Below are 21182 nucleotides of genomic sequence, written 5' to 3' on the forward strand. Positions count from 1 at the left end.
TAGGGAAAACTATCCAATTCAGCATCAGTATAAAAGGAAAGAACAAATTCTGTTCTCTTTAGTGAGATGTGAATATCATAATGTAATTGAAGTATTAACTGCTGAATTCATTCAAATGAAATGCAATTCATTAGACACAAGAATGTCTCCCAGTGTAGTAGAATGGCTGCATACTTGAAACAGGAAAAGACAGGAAATGCAAAAAATACCATTCCAAAGCTTCTTCAGCCCTATGGCTCATCAGGTATTTTATTGTCTTGCTTACAGCGGAACTTAGAGCATACCATTACAGTTAGGCTGCAAACAGAGATTCTGCAGTAGTACAATCAGAATTCAGCAGTATTGCATTTTGTCCTGATGCCTACATGATTGCTAGAGGAAGATATTTTATTTACACAGCTGTAATGTGTTTTATAAACAGGTTGATTCTGACTTTCTGAAAGTTTATGAAAGATTACTGTAAAGGAAAAAAAAAAGAAAAGCATAAATAGAAATTCCCATGTGTTTGACTTCTTGCCACGTTTACAGATAAGACCGCAAACTACTACTTTTGTCTAGTTTCTCTAGAAAGGAGACAAAGCTTTTTAAGGACAAGCAGCCCAAGAGGTTCCCATCTAAGCATGGCTGCACCAACCACTGCTTTGTAATCGCAAAGTAATATGACCAGTCCCAAAGCTGCATGACTGGTCCCCACTACCATATTAATACATCTATGTTAAACATTATCTAGTACTTTTAAGAAAAAAATAATTAAGCAGAGTTCATTTAAAAAGCAGAGGCAGCTTCTCCATCACTTTTACAATGGCACTGGCAAGACAGATACTGCCTGTCATCGCTTCTGTTGTCAACACAGGTCCTAGTGGAATAGCAGGATTTTAATCTCAAGCAGCATTTGTTTTCCTCAGATAACCACAAGCTTTATCAGAAATGCTTTCTCTTCATTATGCCTTACCAATAATGCTACACTGGACTTACCTCACAACAGCTTATGCACAAACAATGATCTGATCTAACAAAATCCCCAGTCATATTTGTTTAGCATATTGCATCAGCGGAAAGTTTTAACTCGATCTGTTAGCTGAAGGTCTTTTGGACTGCTGAGTCACACATGATTAATTCTAACAATATTTTAATTTCCTTCATGATTAGGTAACTAATGATTTGAAATGAGATTGGATGTTCTAAACTGAATCAGAATTAGTATTTTTTTCTTTGATGAATTAATTGTAATTGATCTATGAAGTGGCACTCTCTAGGGGCCTGACTTTGCAGTGCTTACTGATGAGGCTAAATTCCCGTTGAAACCAATGAGCAATTTTCCTCGATAAGCACTGAAGGATCTACCCTTAAGACTTAGAAAGTATAACTAGTGCTAGCTTTTGAGCTACTCTTAGAGCTACAATTACAAACACTCCAGAGCTGTAATCCTAAAAATACATTTGCTAAGAATTACAGCAGAATTTCTGAGTAATGTGTACATGGAGTTATCCCAAGAGTTTTATGTCCTTCCATGAATACAGTATTTTACTAGCAAATTAATCACAAGAAACTTGAGTTGGAAGTACGTGGGCAATATACTCCCAAAAGTCTTCTCCAAAACAACTGCAGCTACCCTATGCAGATGCAATTCAGTTAGTTCCATAAAACACATTCCTCTTAACCTTCTTCTTGTGATTCCTGGATGAGCTCTCACAATCTAGATTAAAAATATGACTGCTTTTGATGGTCTATGAAGGGATTCAAAGTCACACCAATGCAGTGTTTTGGTGTTTTCTTTGATTGCTTCCCATTATTAAATAAAGCTATTTGTTTTTTGTAGAGCAAATGGATAAATGCTATTTTTCCCAACAATACAATTTTAAAACCTTCAGTTTTGTGCTTGCAATATTGTGTATTGTGTAACTTATTTTCTGGGGTTTTTTTAATCAACTTGTTGGCCTTTCAAGATCCTCCCCTTTATAGACTTATTATCAAGAACCAAGTCTCTCAAAAATTAACATGTTTTAGAACCATTTTGCAGAGAATTCCATATTGCTTTTTAAGGCAATTTGGCAAGTATTTTTTTATAAAAAAATCCTAAACAGAAGTGGCTGCACTTTTAATTTCCCGATTTGAGAACAACTTTAAAAGGCAGTTTATCAGATATTAGTATATCTTCAATTTTGAACCAGCTGTTGTAGTAAATATGCACATGAGTTATAGCACCTGTCATTTTCTGATGTCATTAGGTTGCTATGTAAGAATTTGAATGGACTTTTCTCCATTGGCATCAGTGAGTGTTGAATCAGCCATACAGCCTCAGCCCTCTGAGAGCTGAGGTTCAGCAGGCTGAGAATGACCCCTGATGACTGAACACAACTTTAAGTTTCAAAGCTTTAAGAGATTTCAGCTTTTACAGGATTTTGCAAGGAGAGAAACAAGGTTTGCACTAACATTTCATAAAGGTATCTCAAGGAGTTTTAGAAGAAGATGGAGTATCTGCTAATTCTCTGCAAAAAGCATTTACTTCAATAGTGACCTTGAAAACAAAAGAGTATCTCCCTATTGAGCTGAAGCGGGAAAGCACTTGAAGCTGAAAAAACCCTAACTTCCTGAACTGTCAATATTTTGTGTAAAATTAAACATCTGGAAATTTTATGAAGAATGAACATGATTCCTGGTGTTCATTATGTAGCCAAGTATTTCTCCTTATTTTCAGAAAAAATACAGTTATTACTGTTCATTTCTACAGAAACACCTATCACACAGGAGTACATGGCTGTGTAACCACTGCTAGGGTGATAAATTTATGATGATATTACAGTCTGAAATCCAGCAGCATATTTAAGACAGATATTCTGTGATAAAAATAATCTGATATTACATCACATCCAGAAAACCCTCTGGAAACTGCAGAGCTGAGCCCACAAAGGACTCAAGTTTTGTTATGTTACTGTCCTCTTTTTTGGAGCAGCATAACTTCAGTTCAGTCTCTGAAGATATTTAAGAATCTTTTATTGTATCACTCTGGATGGTGCTGGTTGATTGCCACCTTGCAGCAAGTGATGCACACACAGAATAATCTTTTGTTTCTTTACTTGTGGAAGGAAGATATTTTTTTTTATGCTCTTTTCCCTAATAGAACAGACACTATACCCAAATAAAACAGATTATCAAGGAGCAAAAACTTGCTAGAGTAACCATTTAAAGCCAGATTTTACTAGTTTTTCCATGTTACATTAATACCGTCATCTTCCTTCTGAAGCTAGTGACACTTGCACAAAGGGGCACAAATGTGTTCTTGGCCAAGAACATAAAGACAAGTTTAAAAATGAATCCTGAGTAGTAAATGGTGTAAAAATTACCACCTGGCACAGGGTGAGCTCTGTAAACACCCTTGCCGGGAAGACACATAAGGAAATGTGAAAATGTCCTACTTAGATGCCATATAGATTGAGAAAGCTTGTACCACACCTACAGTTTCTCCCTAAGTAACATTATCGTGCTTTCTGCCACAAGATGAAAGCAGGCCTCCATTATCTGGATGTCTCCTTTGCTTAGGTTTCATGTGATTTAGGTATTATTCTGAGCAGTGATATTTAACATCTACAGTGTGAGCTGTGTTTTAATACTCCAAACATTCAGGCAATAGGTATCAGGCTCTGTAATCCAAATGTTAATTTGGTTTTCTGAAGAGCATCGGGATGAATTCTGATCAGCACTTCTGCATTAGCTTCTGAGCTGAGTTTTAATACCATATATGAAGATGAAAAAGCTGACCAAATGCAGAAACTACCAGCTGATTTAGAAGGCCAGTATTATGGGTAAATTATCTAAAATCAGATTTCTATTTTCAACCTTGTATTGTTGGGCTGAAAAATTGTCCAAGCATGAATAAAGTGTATTCTCCCAGAAGACTCTAGTCAGTTTGTTGAGTGAAGCTGGCCGAACAGTTGGATTTCTGATTTGTGAAAAAGTTCAGGAGGGGAGACAGGGAAGGTTATTTGGTTTCACTCTGAATCGGACCAAAATATTTTTTCCCCATTTTCCCATGAAATGGAAACGGAGAGAATAGTTCATTCTGACAATGCCAGCACGTGAAACTTCCTCACGGAAGTAACCTCCCTACACCCAGCAGCTGCTCGGTGAAATCAACATTCCTGGTACTTTCACGCTTGCTAATCACCCACCTCAGCCCCGCCAGCAGCTGCAGGGGCTCCGCAGCCCTGCACCCCGCACCCCGCCGGCTCCCAGCCCACAGCCCTGCATCCCCCTCCTGGCCACAGCGACACCCCAGCATCCCATCGCACAGCAGCTGGCCCCAAAGCCCCAGCTCCCACAGGTGTGCCCAGGGCTTTCAGACCCCAGACTATCGCGACCTTCAGCTCTTGGCTCTAGAGGAGAAAAATGGAGAGCCCTGGGGCTTGTTGTTTTCTCAGGGCCTCAGCTCTTGGGAGCCCTGGTCCACCACTGCTGGGTCAGATGGTCCAGTGCATCTGACTGAAAGTGTATTTAACGTAATTGTTCGCAAAGGAACATTTTTGATTCAGTGAAAAGGTATTAATTCCCAGGTGTCTGGCATGCACAGGTCATTCCTACTGAGCATGTAAAATAAGAGAAACTGCTGTGGCAGGCAGACCTCTTGCGCAGTCTCTCTAACTCTTACCCCCCTGTCTCACAGTGGACTCGTTTTCCCCGAAGGCAGGTATCTATATGGACATGGAGAAGAGAAATGGATCCTCCTCATTAATGCCTTAGCTGTGAAATAGACTTCCACTAAAGGCAATGGCTTTTCTGTGCAGGAGATTCCAGGATATGATTTATTCTGGCACGAAAAAATCTGCCTTACAGAAGTTAATAACAAAATTCCCGTCAGTACAGCCCCTGATTTAGAATCACAGACTGCTGTATTTCATGGGGTGTTTAAGACTGAGTTTGGATTTACATTAAAGACGCACTTAAAAAGAAGGATTTACATATACACATTGTAAAACAATACTACAATCATTCTTTTCTGAAGTACAGCCTACAGGAATAGAAAATTATTATTGGAACTTCTGAATGAGCACAATGCAAAATGTAGCACATTCGAAACACCAAGATTACATTTATACTACTAATCTGAACATGTTATAAAAACTTCCCCTGCACTAAGGCATGCAATAACCAGCATACATACTATTAAACTGTCTTCTCTTTGAAAACAGGGTACCCACAACCCAGCTGCCTATTGTCCACATCCCTGACCCACGCTGGCTCCCACACTGCACCCAGCGATCCTTGGGAGACCTCTAAGCTGGCTGCATACAAGAGTCTGCCAGCGGCTGTTCCATCAGTTCTGAAGTATGAGGATATTGCAGCGATCAGGAATGTAGTCATAGAATCATAGAATCATTTAGGTTGAAAAAGTCATTTAAGAGCATTGAGTCCAACAATTATGCTAGCACTGCCAAATCCACCACTAAACCATCTTCTTATGTGCCACATCCAGGTCTGAGGTGTATCTACACCTAAAAAGCCTTAAAAGGTCTAAGTTGCTTGATTATCAGAACTGTATAATTACAAAGCAAGCATGCAATCTTTTTATCACACCAGAAAGCCACTGGAGTGGGGTATGTATAATCTAGGTGACTTACTAATGAGGGTGAGCCAAACAAGAGCCTTGTTTAAGTACAGGATGTTGACTAGGAGCCTTAATTTCAGTCTTTAAAGATTTTCCTGCCCTCTAAGGGCAATTACCCACAAAATACTAGATGCATGTTAGAATGACAGCAGGTCATAAATTTGTCTTCAAGTTTTTTCCAAGGGAAATCATTATTTCACTGAAGTGTTTTGATTTTCCATTGGGAGATATCACGATTCCATTAGGAAAATCTACTTACATTTTTGTGGGGACACATAGGGGAAAAGAAGTATCATATATTTCTGCTTTTAAAGTAAGGTAACATTTTTGTCTGATTTCTTTGACAATTTTCTGTAGCTGGCTGAGCTGTTGTAGTCTCACGTGAGCTGAGTTCACATTCCCCCTGTCCATATTTTCCTCTATGTGCTAATACCATCCAACAAATAATTTAAAAAAATTATTTGGGAATATCAAAATGCTTTGCAACTGCCTGCTGTTGACATTTCTTATTTGGGATCCTTCTGGACTTTTTGTTCCCTATAAACTTCTGGTTATATTCTAAATTAAAAAATTTTTCCACTATAGAAACTGATTGTTGAACAACTTCTGACCCCATTTTTCTTATCTTTCTGATGAAAAAAAAAGGCAATTGAGACTTCTCAAAATTATTTATTCTATTATGACACTGTACATTGTTTAAAGTTATGATTTCTACTATACATATGACACTTCAGAAAAGTCAATGATATGGTTCATGTTTCCAGCACAAGTGATTTTTCTCTTTTGGTAACATCAATACCTATATTAAATTATATTGACTATAATTAGTACCGAAGCTTCAGCAAAATTTTCCCATATAATGTACAGATCATTAGGGGGGCAGACAAGAAGGCATCAAAATGGACAAAGGTGATCAAATTTTACTCACAGAACTTTGAACAGTCTATTGAGTACATGGTCACAAGTTTTCTCTCACCACAAGAAATAACCGACAGGCTTGATGTAATGAAATGATTTGTGTAAAGTGATAAAGTGAGTCAAGAAAACAATCTAAATCATGTTACTCTTAATCCAAATCAGATATGCTGGCATCCAGTATATTCACTTATGTCTATGTAAAAACACAGAGGCCATATGGAATTAATCAATTAATCAACAAATTAATTAAAATTAATAATTACACATAATAAAATAATTACAATTAATCAACAAATCAATAAATTAAATTAATCAACCCCACACATTTAGCTAGTCATTAATGACAACTTGTAGGCTTTTATTGGACCCTATGACATACGCAATTCATCAAAGTCTTTTTTTTTTTTATATGCACTTTTACAAGGACACTAGCATGGGCCTGCACAGAAGCCTTTTTGTCTGTGCTGTTCATGTCCATATATAAAAAGATGGAAAGAAAAATCTTTCACCATGGTAAATTCAGCAAGTTGTATTATTCATTATTAAGATGTGTTCATTTCAATGACACCACTATGTAGAATGCAAATCTTTTGTGAGCCTGCAGACTCCTTTAGTATTCTTGTCAGAGCAACATACATAATTACACAATAAAAACCATGATGATGATGAGGCACACAAGCTTTACACTAGTAACACTCATTAGAGACATCTGAGGCACAGGGCCTCTTTTTACTCCAATAATATTACACTCAGTACAAAATGTCAAAGATTGTGTAACCTGTTCCCTAGAGAATCTTCTTACAATCAGGATGTGTTAGACATTCTGCATCTATTAATTTTGTCTTTCTGTTTTTCATAGTCTCCTTACACATTTTTCTTTTCATCAGTTCCTCCCTACAATGGGATTTTAGGAAACTATTGCCACACTTTCTTAATGCCATTTCAAAAAATTAGTTTGTAATAAATCACCCAGTCCAACTTGAATGTACATGCTACTATGGAGAATCTATCGTAATCAAAATAAATCTTACCTCCTGAGTTTGGTGAGAGGGAAAAGTAGTACTTATTATCAAACTGAAAAGAAATAATTTAGTCAAACAAACAGCAAGTATAACTATAATGCTAAACATGATAATTGCTTCTTCAGACAGTTGTATACAGAACTACTTAGCCTAGACTACTGCTCCTCTGTAAGTCATCAATGTTGGGCAAAAATCGCACAGTATTTTTTCTATACAGCCATTACACTAATAGCCAGTATTATATCACATTAAACATGCTTACATAGTCCTGATCTGGAATCCTAAACTACTTATCCCTTAATTATTCTATTACATAATATTAATCTATTAGGATGTTAATAATTTGTCTTAAGACTGAGTTTTGATACACAAGCAAAAGGAAGTTATGGATAATACAAAATGTTTTCATTCTAATTTTACTTATTTTAAGCTGGGATATGGTCAAGCCCCCATTTCCCTGCTTACATTAATAACAAAATCATATTTTGCAAGGCTGATGATGTCACATTTAAGTAGTACAGAAACATGATTAGCGAAGTAACTTTGTAGAACATTTCCAGAAAATCGTTCACTCAAAATCCAGATGTGACAACAGTCACCAAAACATTATTCTCTAAGATATTTTTTCTTGTGGTAAGAATTACCATCAAAGTTATGTCCTTGCAAGTGGGAGGGCACAGATTACAAACAGGTTACAAAAGACACCAAAATATTCTAAGTGTATTTTTGTTACTTTGATTAAAACTGATCCTAAGAGGTCCATGTAAATTTGTTCAGTAATTGGACTGCAGTAACCAACAAATATTCTGGGTTTGTCACGATTTAGAGCAGAAGAGTATATGATTAAAACTGGTCCTAAGAGGTCCATGTAAATTTGTCAGTAATTAGACTGCAGTAACCAACAAATATTCTGGGTTTGTCACGATTTAGAGCAGAAGAGTATATGATTAAAACTGATCCTAAGAGGTCCATGTAAATTTGTCAGTAATTAGACTGCAGTAACCAACAAATATTCTGGGTTTCTCACGATTTATAGCAGAAGAGTATAATGCAGTCTAGATGCAATACAATGCTGTACAGTGGAGGTAACAAGTAGGTGAAAAAAGAGAAAAGAGACTAGGAGAGAGAGACTGGAGTCAAGAAAATATAAGCTACACAGGGAGATTAGAAGTCCATGGAATAAAGTGGAACTATTAATATAGGCATATACATGAATATAACATGTATATGCATATATGGCAGACGACAGTCTAGAAAGACGTACTATGTTACACAGACACTCGGGGACTATTTGGTCATACAGCAGGCAACCTGTTCACATACATCCCTTCATTTGAAATAATGAAGTTAGCCAGTTATTTTCCAAGTTTCACCAGAGTCCCTAGTCAAGATGATCTGGTGCAAGACCTGAACTGGTTTGCTCTCTTGGCCAGCAAAGGATCACTAGGGTTCAAGCCCTTCCAGCCACACGAATTAGAGGACACCTTTATAACAAGAGACAGAACAGTTTCGTCTGGCAGATAAGAAAATTTAGTCCTGCATACATAAGCAGGGATCTCCAAACTTAAACTGACAGATTTCAGAAAGGCTGACTTCAAGAGGCTAATTATAATTTCTACAAGTTTTATTAACATGAAACTCAAAAAGTACTTTTTGTACAGCTGCACACCATTTGAACACAAATGCAAAGTGATCTTGTAATGCCCATGTTGTTTCTAATTGAGGTTTGGATGTGAACAGCTTGTTATTAAGACTCAATTACAACCCAGCATTCAAATCAGATGCCAGAAATACACCAGAACTTCCCTTCTGACCAGGAACCAGACTGGTACTTACTGCTGCAGTGACTGAATGATCAAGAAGTACATGCAGTTAATATGATAGTGAAAGTAGATGTCTTGGCATCCCAAAACTGAAACAGAGCAGGGGAACCACTTCCCTTCCCCCAGTCTAGCCACAACAGCAACTGCATGAAAGTTGAGCAAAACCTTTCTTTCAGCACACAAATTAAACATGTACTTTTGGTTGCAGGCTATTAAGCCCCAATAATTATTTTTTTCCCCCAAACAAATGTTAACAAAAAGAGAATTTGCACAGATCTTCCCTTTCCATCTATGATCTGAAACACGAACTTCCTTTCCCTTCAAGACTTCACAGACCTCAATTTTCCTTCATTTCTGGAATCTGAGATCCACACTCCTCCCCTGTTTGCAATCTCAAAACCCAGTTCTGCTCCTCCTCAGAATCCTGTATTACCCTGCATAATTTGCTAACATGGAAAGAACTAATACCAGGAAACTAATGTATTTTTAGCTGACTTTAATGTGACTTAGCAGCCAGAAACAAAGACAGCTTGTTCCATGAGAATGCCACCCAGTACTCCATCATGGACACCAGTTAGGAAAGAATCGGTACAACTTTAAATAACTTTCTCCAGCCAGACACGCTTTCCAGGAGCTTCTGCCATCTCCAGAGCTCCAATCAGGATCCACATGCCATGTAATACCCTCAGCTGTCAGCAAAAAGGAGCTCCCACATCAGAGCGGAAGCCATCCCCAGCTACAGAAGCAGTGGGAGGTACTGCAGGCCTCCCATCGGTGGTGATGCAGAGATGCAGGAAACAAGAAAATGTTACAGAAGTCATGCACTTGATTATTTTCTAAAAGGAATAAAAATAATCTGTTCACAAATGTTTGCAATAAAATTCACGTCTAATAGCGTGAAGTTGTCTTAATGTTAACTTTTTCAGCCGCCAAACTAAGCTTTTTCTCCACTTTACCCAAGAAACAATTAAGGTATGTTTTTCTCCTGGTGTTGTGGGGTTTATAGCAGCATTTTTCAACCTATGTTAAGCAAAGGACTACCTTAGTCTTTTGAAAAAATACCTGTAGGTCATCTTGAAAAAAATACTTTTCACTTCTCCTGTGAAAAACAGCTGAAATTTTGCATGTTCAGGCAGTTTCCCCAGCTGGTTTCTTTTACATGTGTGGGACTCTGGTACAGGGTTAGTTTTGTTGTTCGCTTTTTTTAAAAAAAAAACTGCCATTGTTTCACACATCGCCTTTATGGCCTCATAGACGACAAGGCTCAAGTCTGAGAAAGTGAGCTATATGCCTCAATTAATTTAGCAAACACGAAAACAGTTATAAGCCCATGTTAACTTTTGCAGTGTCTTACAGCAATATACAACATGCAAACTGCCCTTAACCAGTGAGGCTGGCTACACCATTCGATAAATGTCTTTGTAGATGATTCCCGATCCCAAGTTGAGAGGTACAAAAAGCCAAAGCATCATAAAGAAGTTGGGTAGAAAGGATTGTTTCAACGTTTTTGCTGTTTCTATTATTTTATTTATTTCCAACATAGTTTGAAAGTGTCTAGCTCTTCAGTTCCAATCCCTAAAAGCGTTGACATTTACTGTCCATGTTTTATTATCACTCAGTAAACTTACCACTGTATGAGCACGACAGAAAAGTTGACAGAAAAGTCATTTTGGTTGATTACTCTTTTGAAACTATTCATTTTCCTTCTAATAGAGGTCAGTGCCAGCCAACACTCCCTTTCCATACCCTGCAGAAGTCTACATCAAGCCCATATGACCTTCAGTGGGATTTATCTTTCCATTATCTAAGCAGACTTGGTTCCCTACTTGGCTGTGGTACTTTCAGCACCATCAGAGCGCAAAGCATTCCTTACAGCTGCACTGCAGCCGTTTACTTGTAAGGCAGGGAATGTTGCATTTTGCAGTCCCCTGAGCAGTACATTAGGTTAAAATAAACTGTACTGCCTCCTTCCACTTGTTCATTTTTATACTAGCAATATAGTAAAGTTCATTGGTGAACTTTGTGTAATTTAGCTCCCATGCAACTAAATTAAAACCAGAGATTAGGGAAAGATTGGTATTATGAACTGCTTCTGCCATCTGGCAGACATGCATGGGCTAATTCTGCTGATAGTAAGATCCAGAGAAGTTTCAGGAAACAAACTAAAGACTATGTAAAGCTGAGTACACAAAGCTAACCATATAATGCAATTCTAGCAGAATATACAGTTATATTTCAAGCTTGCATTATTGCACAGTAAAGCTAAAGAGCACATTAACTTCTCCTTAGTGATCTTAATCTTATTTTCAACAGCTTTTCTCCATTTCAAATTTGCAATTCAATGCAATCAATTTCACTTTGGTTAAACACTTTAATGTGCTCTAATAAAAACAGGCAATTGATATTCTAATTCTGCTGTTTTGAAACTAGCACTGTATTATGAACACACATGACGAAACACCGCAAGCACTATGGCCGTTATGTAGAGAAAGTTTCTTCCTCAGCTGTTTTTATGAGATATAATACCAGCCTGTATGGCACTTAATTTCAAAGGGTTACTTTACAAATTACACTTTTAAGTATCAAATCATCTTAATTTCTATCTACTGTTTCTGAGATGCATCAGGATAGTCTTTCAACACTTCACAGCAGTACCACATCATAATTTAAGGACCACTGCTGCAAACATTTTTTGTTCATGTTTCAACTGGAAGCACTCAAATACATGAAATATTTCACTGGGCCAGGATCTAGAACAGCAGAGAAAGACTGCAATCCACATTTTACTGACACAGCATGGAGAAAGAATATATAGAAGTATGACGTAATTACAAGAGATGGATTCTGTAATTTTAGTAAAAACTTTTCTGAGAAAGTTTCAAAAACTTCCTGCCTTCTATGGACTGGATCAAAGGACGCCAGGGGAGAAATGAAACATTTTGCAAGTTTTTGTTGTATTTTCCCTTACTGTGAATTACTTTTACACAACACAGTTACCACCAATAATCTCATAAAGAAATAAACAGGAAAAGTAAGTAGTGTCCTTAATCACCACTGACTAATGTCCAGAATCTTGTAAATAAACCCTTGAAATCTGACGAAATCACCATCTGGTGTCAAATCTGCTCAGCACTTTACCTTCTCAGGCTTGACCTCGGACATAACTTTCATTCATTGCAGTGGCAATTCTGCTTGTAAAAAGGTGGCAGGTTGAAGAAACACGGAACACTACAGTGCCCAGAGCAAAACTGGAAAAGTGTATACGTATCACTTAATGCATTTGGATGAGTCCTTTCATTAGTGTGCTTCAGGTCTTCTCTTCTGAGCATCTAGAATTTGACTCCCACTCTAGTTTTCCAAACAAATCTTCTGATGCATACTTTTACCTTCAGAAACAATGAAAGATCATGCAAAATTCAAATAGGAACAGGTTTAGAGTTGGTTTTCTTGGTTTGTTTTTTTTTGGTAGATCATCATATTCAAGGCAAAAATACTTTGCATTACATTATCAAATGTGAGCAGGATCATCTTCAGAAGGATTAATGGATTTACATTGATTAAATATTGTAACACACAAGACACACATAATCATTGGTCTTACAGTTGATACTTCTCTCCCTTAATTGTGCTACCTACCAGCACTGATTTAATATTTTTTTTCTTTTGAATTAAGGTCAGATCAATTAGCTCACAGAAAGCCAAGCTTATTTGTGAATCAATTACATCCTATGCGGTTTTTATGCTATTATTTTTTCAATCTTTCTTGATAAATGAGAAGCTATTAAATTTGGACAATTATTTTTACAAATCAGTTGGTAGGCAGGCAACAATAACAATATTGAAATATTTCCATAGAAATGAGCTCATTACCTCTATCTGTTTGTGCTGAAATAGTTTTAAGTGGGTTTTACATATGCGTTGCCAATCTGGTAGGCAGAGATATTTGCAGAAAATATAATTAATAAATAAACATGGCAAAAAGTATGGGAGGTTGTGTTTCGAACTCCTCAGTCCTTTTGTTAACTTAGACTTTATGTAATTCCTGATCAATAAATCAATAATGGAATCAATCATTTATTCTCAGAATTATCCACTCTGGGTATGGTAAGGAGTTATTAAGGACTTGCCTGATGTGCTATAACTGTGTTGGTCATAGTGGTAATTTCAGCTGAAGGACAACTAGATTATGCAGGCATGCCCAAATATCAAGTCAGGCATGTAAGCAGGAACCGCATAAAGCAATCTAAAACAAAGATCATGACATACCTAATTTGGTCTAGCTAGTAGCATTTATTAAATAGTAGTAATTATTAAATAACCTGACTGCTTCACATTACGAAAACAAATGTGCACTAGCTGAAATAAATACCTGCCTCTTCAAACCATGCATTGCTTTGCAACTGCACCATCAACAGCTCTCCTTTGTGAGTCAAGGACACATCATTTTCTGTAACAAGATGAAGCAACTGAAAGGTGCTTCAACTTACTAGGTTTAAAAGCAAAATATAGGATGATATATTTATTAATTATAAAGCAGATGCTGCTACACTCATAAAGTTTGCTTTCTTTGACAAGGTTTGTATTTTAAGGGATATAAAGCAGAAGACAAATCTGGGGGACATTTACAAACAGGCAAAATAGAAATAAACCCAGTAAACTACTGGTTAACCAAACACCAATCCAATAATCCAACCACAAACCTATCTAGGAGATCACCAAATACAGATGTGTTTCTAAAGAATATTACCATCAAGTAGAAAGGATAAAAGGAAAAACCATTAAGTGAGGAAAAAAATACTGGATTGCAGCCATGAAAGCCGCTACTGCCTACACAGTTCGCTTTTTCTGTCAGTTTATTCAGTGCAGCTATTTATTGCAACCCCTCTCAATCACTTCCCAGAATTTAGCCGTCTAGAGATATTTTTTGCCGTGACACATCTTAAAAAACCTTACCTATTCACACCATCCTCCCTTAACTTAATCAACTTACTATTCTTTTCACAGAGCTCAGGATTAAGGAATCACAGAATCACAGAACGGCTGGGGTTGGAAGGGACCTCTGGACATCATCTAGCCTTTCTTGTTACCCTTGACCTCCCTTGCCAGATTTAATTCCAAATGGACCTTAGCCTTCCACATCACTTCCCTGTGATTACAACCTTCCTATACTCCTCCCAAGTGGCCTGTCCCTTTTTCCACATCCCATAAACTTCCTTCATCTGTTTTGAGTTTAGCCAGAAGCTCTTTGCTGATCCATGCAGGTCTCCTGCCCCCTTCACTTGATTTCTTACTCTCAGGGACTGATCTTGAGCTTGGAGGCAGTGATGCTTGAGTATTAGCCAGGTCTCTTGGACCTCCCTACCCTCCAGACCCCTAACCCATGAGATTCCTCCAAGTAGGTCCTTGAAGAGGCCAAAGTTAGCTCTCCTGAAGTCCAGGGTTGCAATCCTATTTATTGCCCTGCTTCCTCCATGCAGGATCCTGACCTCCACCATCTCATGGTCACTGCAGCCAAGGCTGTCCCCAGCTTTCACATCCCCATCCAGCCCTTCTTTGTGAGTACAAGGTCCAGCAGCACACCTCGCCTCCTTGGCCTCTCCACCACGCGTGTCAAAAAGTTATTGTCAGTGCTCTGCAGGAACCTCCTGGACTACGTATACTTTTCTGGATCCTTGTAAAAATTACTTTTCTAGTTTCAAACTTTCCATGTGCTTGCTCCAGCCTATCTCCTGGATCTCTTCTGTATCTTCTCTTTTAGTATTTTTGAACTCAAGAACTTTAGTATTCTTTTGAACTCAAGTTTGCTAGTATCTAGTAACTAGATCTCCACCATGTCTTCTTCATTCATACTGGGTAATGCTGTGCCAGAAGACTATCTGATTCATCCTACTGTTTCTTTTCCTCCTCTCTTGTCTCTTGGCTTTACTCACACTTGTGTTTTCAAAGTCATCTGTAAAAAACTTTTCCTTCCTGATTACAGTTCCTAATTTCACTCAGTTGCTATAATTTCTTAATTAACTCTGTAACTATGCAATTAAACTTTGTCACATTTTCTGAAGCATCTGACAGGAAAGCAGCACTCCAAATAAACTTGTAGTACTACTGAATAGGTCACTTAACTACAGCCTACCAACTTAACTAGCTCCGTTTCTATCAACACTGACTACACCTTTCTTTTGGCTTAGCTGGTAAATCTGGGATGGGAACAGCATTTTCGTTTGGTGTTCAAAGAGCCCTGAAGAGTCTCCAACTACTCTGAGACTGACAATAGTATAATTTAAAGAGACAGTAATAATACATAGTGATGTATAATAATACATGGTAATAAAGGTTTCCTATACAATTTGACATCATAAATAATGCACTGAGGTGCTTCAGAATGCTTCCTTTCTTCAAACTGGACCTGTTTGCCTAAATATGTAGGGTGTCAGTCCTACACGCCACTTATAAGCACTGCAATAGAGGGTACTTTTTACTGGAAAGAAAAGAAACTTCCCTACATTGCTCTTCTCGGGTACCTGCTTGGCAGCGTCTGGTTCTGCTCACCTCACAGCTAAATCTAAGAGCAAGCTTCAACACACAAAGACTTGAAGCATCCCTGGGGGTTCCTGTGTCAGCACAGCTCTCCACGCTTGCACATTAACCTGTGACAGATGCAGAATAGGCTGCCGATTTGTTAAGCAATTGCCTAAAGAGCTGGAGTTATGATTACAGGCAGTCTTGTTACCAGACACCTACTGCTTTAACATAAACAGTGAAGATGAGTCATTAAAGCAACTTCCAAGCATCAGTGAGAAAGTGCTGAGACAAATATGTCTGTCTGCTGTGATGGTGTACGCTGTGACATTTAAGAAGGCACAGCCCTGGGCTGTTCTTTGCATTATTCTCTCTCTCTCTCTCCCCAATGTCTATCTCGAATATTGAAACTGCCCCCCTGCTTTAAGCTCAAAGGGAAAAGTAATTTTGCCTATTCACCTTCCTTCCACATCCTGCTTATTTTAGAAGACTCCATCAGTCTATCCAAGTCTAAAACTTATTTTATTGGGGTCTTTCCTCTGACCCTGGTAATACAGCTCCTCAGAGTTTTTCCCAAACAGCAGCAGTATTTTTATAAAATGGTGTGATTCATACACTGCTACCCTGAAGGGTGGGTATGAAGCCATCATATGAATTTCAGTCTGGTGCAAGCTGGGAAAGTTATGATCAGCAGGAGATAAACTGAGATGGTCTGTCTGCAGACTTAGGAAGACAACTTTGTAGTTCACACTTGGTTAGACAATTATCCCTGTAGCCTTCAGACAGATTCATGTAATATTCTGCTGCTTTTTGACACTTCCACAAGGAAAATTTTCCCCATATTCTTGCTGTAAAACAGATTTGCCTAGCCCTGGAAACATTCTTTCACTTTAAATATCTACCAGCAACAATCCTCCATCTTTTTTTACTTTAGTCTTTTGGGGAGTTTTGTCTCTGTAAAGACAGATTGTCCCACACAGAGTAGACAAGGATGGAAGATGTTACAGAGATGGCTTCTTTGATTGGTCTGCATGTGAGAATCAGAACACTGAGAAGCATGTATACAGAATATTAAAAGAGCTGTATGCTGCTTAAAACGACATCCTCAACAAATTTGGGATGAAATATACATTTAGAATAAATTTTCACTTAAATAACAGAGGGAATGAAAATAGGTCAGTATCTTAACCTTACTTTTTAAAACTATACTTCTCAGAGTGACCTGACAACAAATTAACCAGATAATTGACTTGTTACAGCACTAGGACTCAGAAATACAATTTGAACCATTGCAGATAAGCAAAGGACAGTATGGCATTTTTATCCTCACGGTAATTCACAAACTTCAAAGCAGTCAATTGGAGAAAAATGCTTCAAAAAATCACAGTCTCTGTGATTCCATTTGATGCATATCTGTCAATCCTATTCTGTGCAAAGAGGGCTTTAGAACTAGTGAGACTTCCTCAGCTACCAAATATGTTTATTTCAGATCCTGTATTATTAGATAGTGGATGTGATTATTTTGGGTTGTTTCCAGCCACGATGAACTGAAGTAGATTTCTGCCATGTTTCCCCTCCAAGGAAGATGAACCTGCAGGTAGATCAGGAAGTGGCTGTTCAATCAGAATAGATATCTGGAAACACTTTCTCAAGACATCCCTGGCTGCTCAGCACCCTGATCCACTACACATTCCCAAACACTTTAAGCATATTTGTTCTCCACTTGCAGTCAGTATGTGAATTATCTACATGCTTTCAGATGGGGCACTGGTTTAACTGAATGGACAGCTGGTACCCAATACTGACGTCCTGTGCCAAACACTTAGAGCTTGAAGCACATGCCTGTTCACAGTACATGCAATGACATCATTCATATGCAGAATTACATGCAAACACATAAGCAGAGATGGGTTTGTAATAAAACCCACTTCCCCTGCTATCATGAATGTTTCTTAGGAAGAAAAAAAGAACACATTTCAAAACTGTGTTTACAAGATGTAACAGAGGTAAATCAAATGCAGACAGTAAGATGTCACAATTTCTATCATCAATTGCTCAAATGTAAACACCATGTCCGAATCATCATGTTCCAAAAACAAGTCCTTAAGTTAAGGCCAGAGCCCTTAAGTTAGGAACCACAGAAGTGGTTTCAGTAGGTGCTGTCAAGCTGTAGCTTGTTGTAAACTCCCTCAGAAACTTGCTCTGAACCCGTGAGGGAAAAGGCATTCTCCTCTTCTGCCTTCCATTTAGATTTCCAAATACAGGGGGTTTTTTTGAAGCTTGGGGATTCCAAATTTGAGAGCTTTGACTTAAAGTCCTCGCAACAATATAACTTCTACATGTGCCGATTCTGTGATAATCAATTTAAATTCTGCAGAAAAACGCTTTTAAGAAAAACAAGGGAAGAACTATTAGCACTGCGTTAAAAGTGTGCCACCTGCTGGGCGGCCCAGCAGCCTCCGGCAAAAGACCTGGAGATCCCAGAAAAGTGAAAAAGCCTGCTTTGCAGGAAAGCTCCCTAAAACTTAAAAAAAAAAAAAATTTATCTTGCTGTACTCCTTAAGATCAGGCTTTCCCAGAAGCTCAGGGATTTCTTTCTTTTCTGCCAGCTTTCTCGTGCATCCTTTTTTTTTCTTGTAGTAGTAGCAGCAATCCCATGTATATAAGCATTTATTCTTTGTATTTCCCTCTTAACTCTTCCCCTTCTGGTGTCTATATTCCTGCTGAGAAGGTTGCATCTTTACAATATGCTCATGAGTTTTTTCCATTCTCCTCCCTTAGGCTAACAGGCGCCTTCCAGGCTTCCCACTGAAAACAGTTAAAAGATGCAATATACAGCACACGTGAAGATACACACAAGCAAACATGATGGAATTAATACCATGCCTTAGGCGAAAATCAGACTTTGCTTTGGGCTCTCCTTGGTATATGGTCAAAAAGCAAAGTTAAAAATGAGGTTTCAGCTTTGAGTTTATATTTTCTGGTTTTGTGAAATTATCTCAGCCCTGTTACTTAACTGTTCTGCCACTACATTCTGCTTCAACTATTGGGCTTCCTTTTTATTTAAAATATTGCTTTTTAGAAGGAAACCGGCAGGCACATTTGGAACTAATTTTGTTATATCTAACATCCCTTGCAATTGTGGAGTGCAAAATATCAGAAAAAATCTGCAGAATTTGTATAACTTTATAAAGTCTCCAAGTTTAAACATAAAACTTTAGAAAAGTGCGTCATTCTTGTGCAGTTTGTTAGTCAGAGGACTGACAAAACAGAGGGCTGTGTTCTCATTTACTACCGGGACCAGTTATGCTATTCCAGCAGTTAAAAGACTTTGAAACAAACATGGATTACATTTATACCTACCATCTCTAGACTCTTTTTTACTAACAGATTAATTCAAAGGAACACTAATTACATAAGCAGACTCTAATTCTTTGCATTGGATCCTCTTCTCATTTTCACTGTGGTCACTCTTCACTACATTGACAGCACAAAGGGGACTTGGTATGAATCAACTGTTTCAAGTAAGAATTAAAGTTTAATATAGTAACAGTGTGATGTACAGTGCATCACAGGGTTGGTTTACGTAGTTTTAAAACCAGTATCATGATGCCTACTAAAGGTATCCTTCTTTTTGTAATTGGAAGAAGTATTTGGTGCAGTAACTGATGCGGTATCAGCATAGATATGCTTTTTATCCATCAGTATACAGTTTCTTCCTCTCACCCACACCAGGATGAGCCTGTTCACATTGTTCTAACTGCCCACTCCATAGGAACTCTGTTATTTTTCACCATTCCTGTTCTATTACCACAGTACAGTAATTTGTGCTCAACCAGCACCTGGGTCAAGCCCACTCGTTAAATCCCTGCTCACAGAGCTTTCATGCCTGTGACTCTCAAAAGGAAAAATTGTGTTACAGAAATCTCAGAGCATGCCTGCACAGTGGAGGGACAAGCCATCACACTTGTGCCAGGCTTGAGAGCAGGCAAACGTGCGCCTGAGAGTGGCACTGAGGCAGCCTGAGGAAGTGAGGAGAGAGTGAGGTTGCAGTCTTCTGTGTTCTGGCACCACCACTTCTGGCCCCCACCAGCACCAGAGTGAGCCAGCACGGCTCGGAGCAGCATTGCTGCAACAACCACATCCCTGTCCCACAAGTCTGCTGGCCAGAAAAAGCTGAAAGGGTTGCTGGCATCTAGCTTCCCATGACTACACTTTCTGAGGCCACTACACACAGCCTCAGTGCTGGGAGCACCTGAGACCAGCCCAGACTCGTCATTAGACACCAAGAAGATTAATTTTGTGTCATGCTTTTTATTACATTTTACCATCTGTCCATAAAAGGACAGATGCTCTGATTACAGACTACGCAGCCACTGATTTAAATGTATGAATTAAGGCTAGTGATTTAAGTTGTTATGACTTCTTTATGGAAATGCCCGCTATTCACTGCTTCCCAAACCCTGAAAAAGAGACTTCTTCCCGAGGGTAGCAGAAACTTTGGGAATAAAAATGCAAAAGAGAGGGTTTTTTTATTATTAGCCAACCAGATTGGCTCTAAGCAGGATGGCAAAACAAGATCTGTAAGCAGATGGGATAGGGACCTTGTTTCAGACTGACATGAATTTGCATCATGCACACAGACCGTGCTTTAAGGGTGTATCTCCTAGCTACAGAAAACCCTAATTCTACCTGCATACATGTGGTAGATAGATTTTCCTTTTCCTTCTCTTGGGAAAAGTCACAAGGCGCAAGTTAGCCTGTACAGTACTTTGAGAAGTACTACCTTCCTCCTATCTGTGCAGCAGTGCTTCTTACTTGCCATGTTTGCCTAAAGAGTTATGTTCACATAGGATGAGGATACTATGGAAAACAGTTTGTGAAACGCTGCTTTAATAAAATTATAAGAAAAAACTAAATCACCAGCTTCTAAGAACACCAAATCCACCTTCTCACCCCTTCTACTCTCATGCTTTGACCATAGCCAGGGATTCCAGATAACACCTTGCTTAAATGTCAAACAGAATTAAGGAGAAAATTGCTCAGGAATAACAATGTACAAGTTAAACAAGGAGAAAGAGGAAAGACAGTTTTCCACTAGCTCTCTCTCAAACGAATGTGTGAATACCTGAAGTGGTTTCCTCCCTCTCCGAAACTCTGTTGCGCTCTTTCTCTACTATTAACTGGGAATTCTTTCATACATAATCATATTGCTCTGGGATTCAGCAGAACTTGAGGAAATCAGTGTACCAAGCAGGATTTCACCAGTCTGACATTCCTCTCTTTATGTTATGCACAAAT

This window comes from Falco cherrug, chromosome 4, assembly GCF_023634085.1.
Source record: "Falco cherrug isolate bFalChe1 chromosome 4, bFalChe1.pri, whole genome shotgun sequence".
Taxonomy (NCBI): domain Eukaryota; kingdom Metazoa; phylum Chordata; class Aves; order Falconiformes; family Falconidae; genus Falco; species Falco cherrug.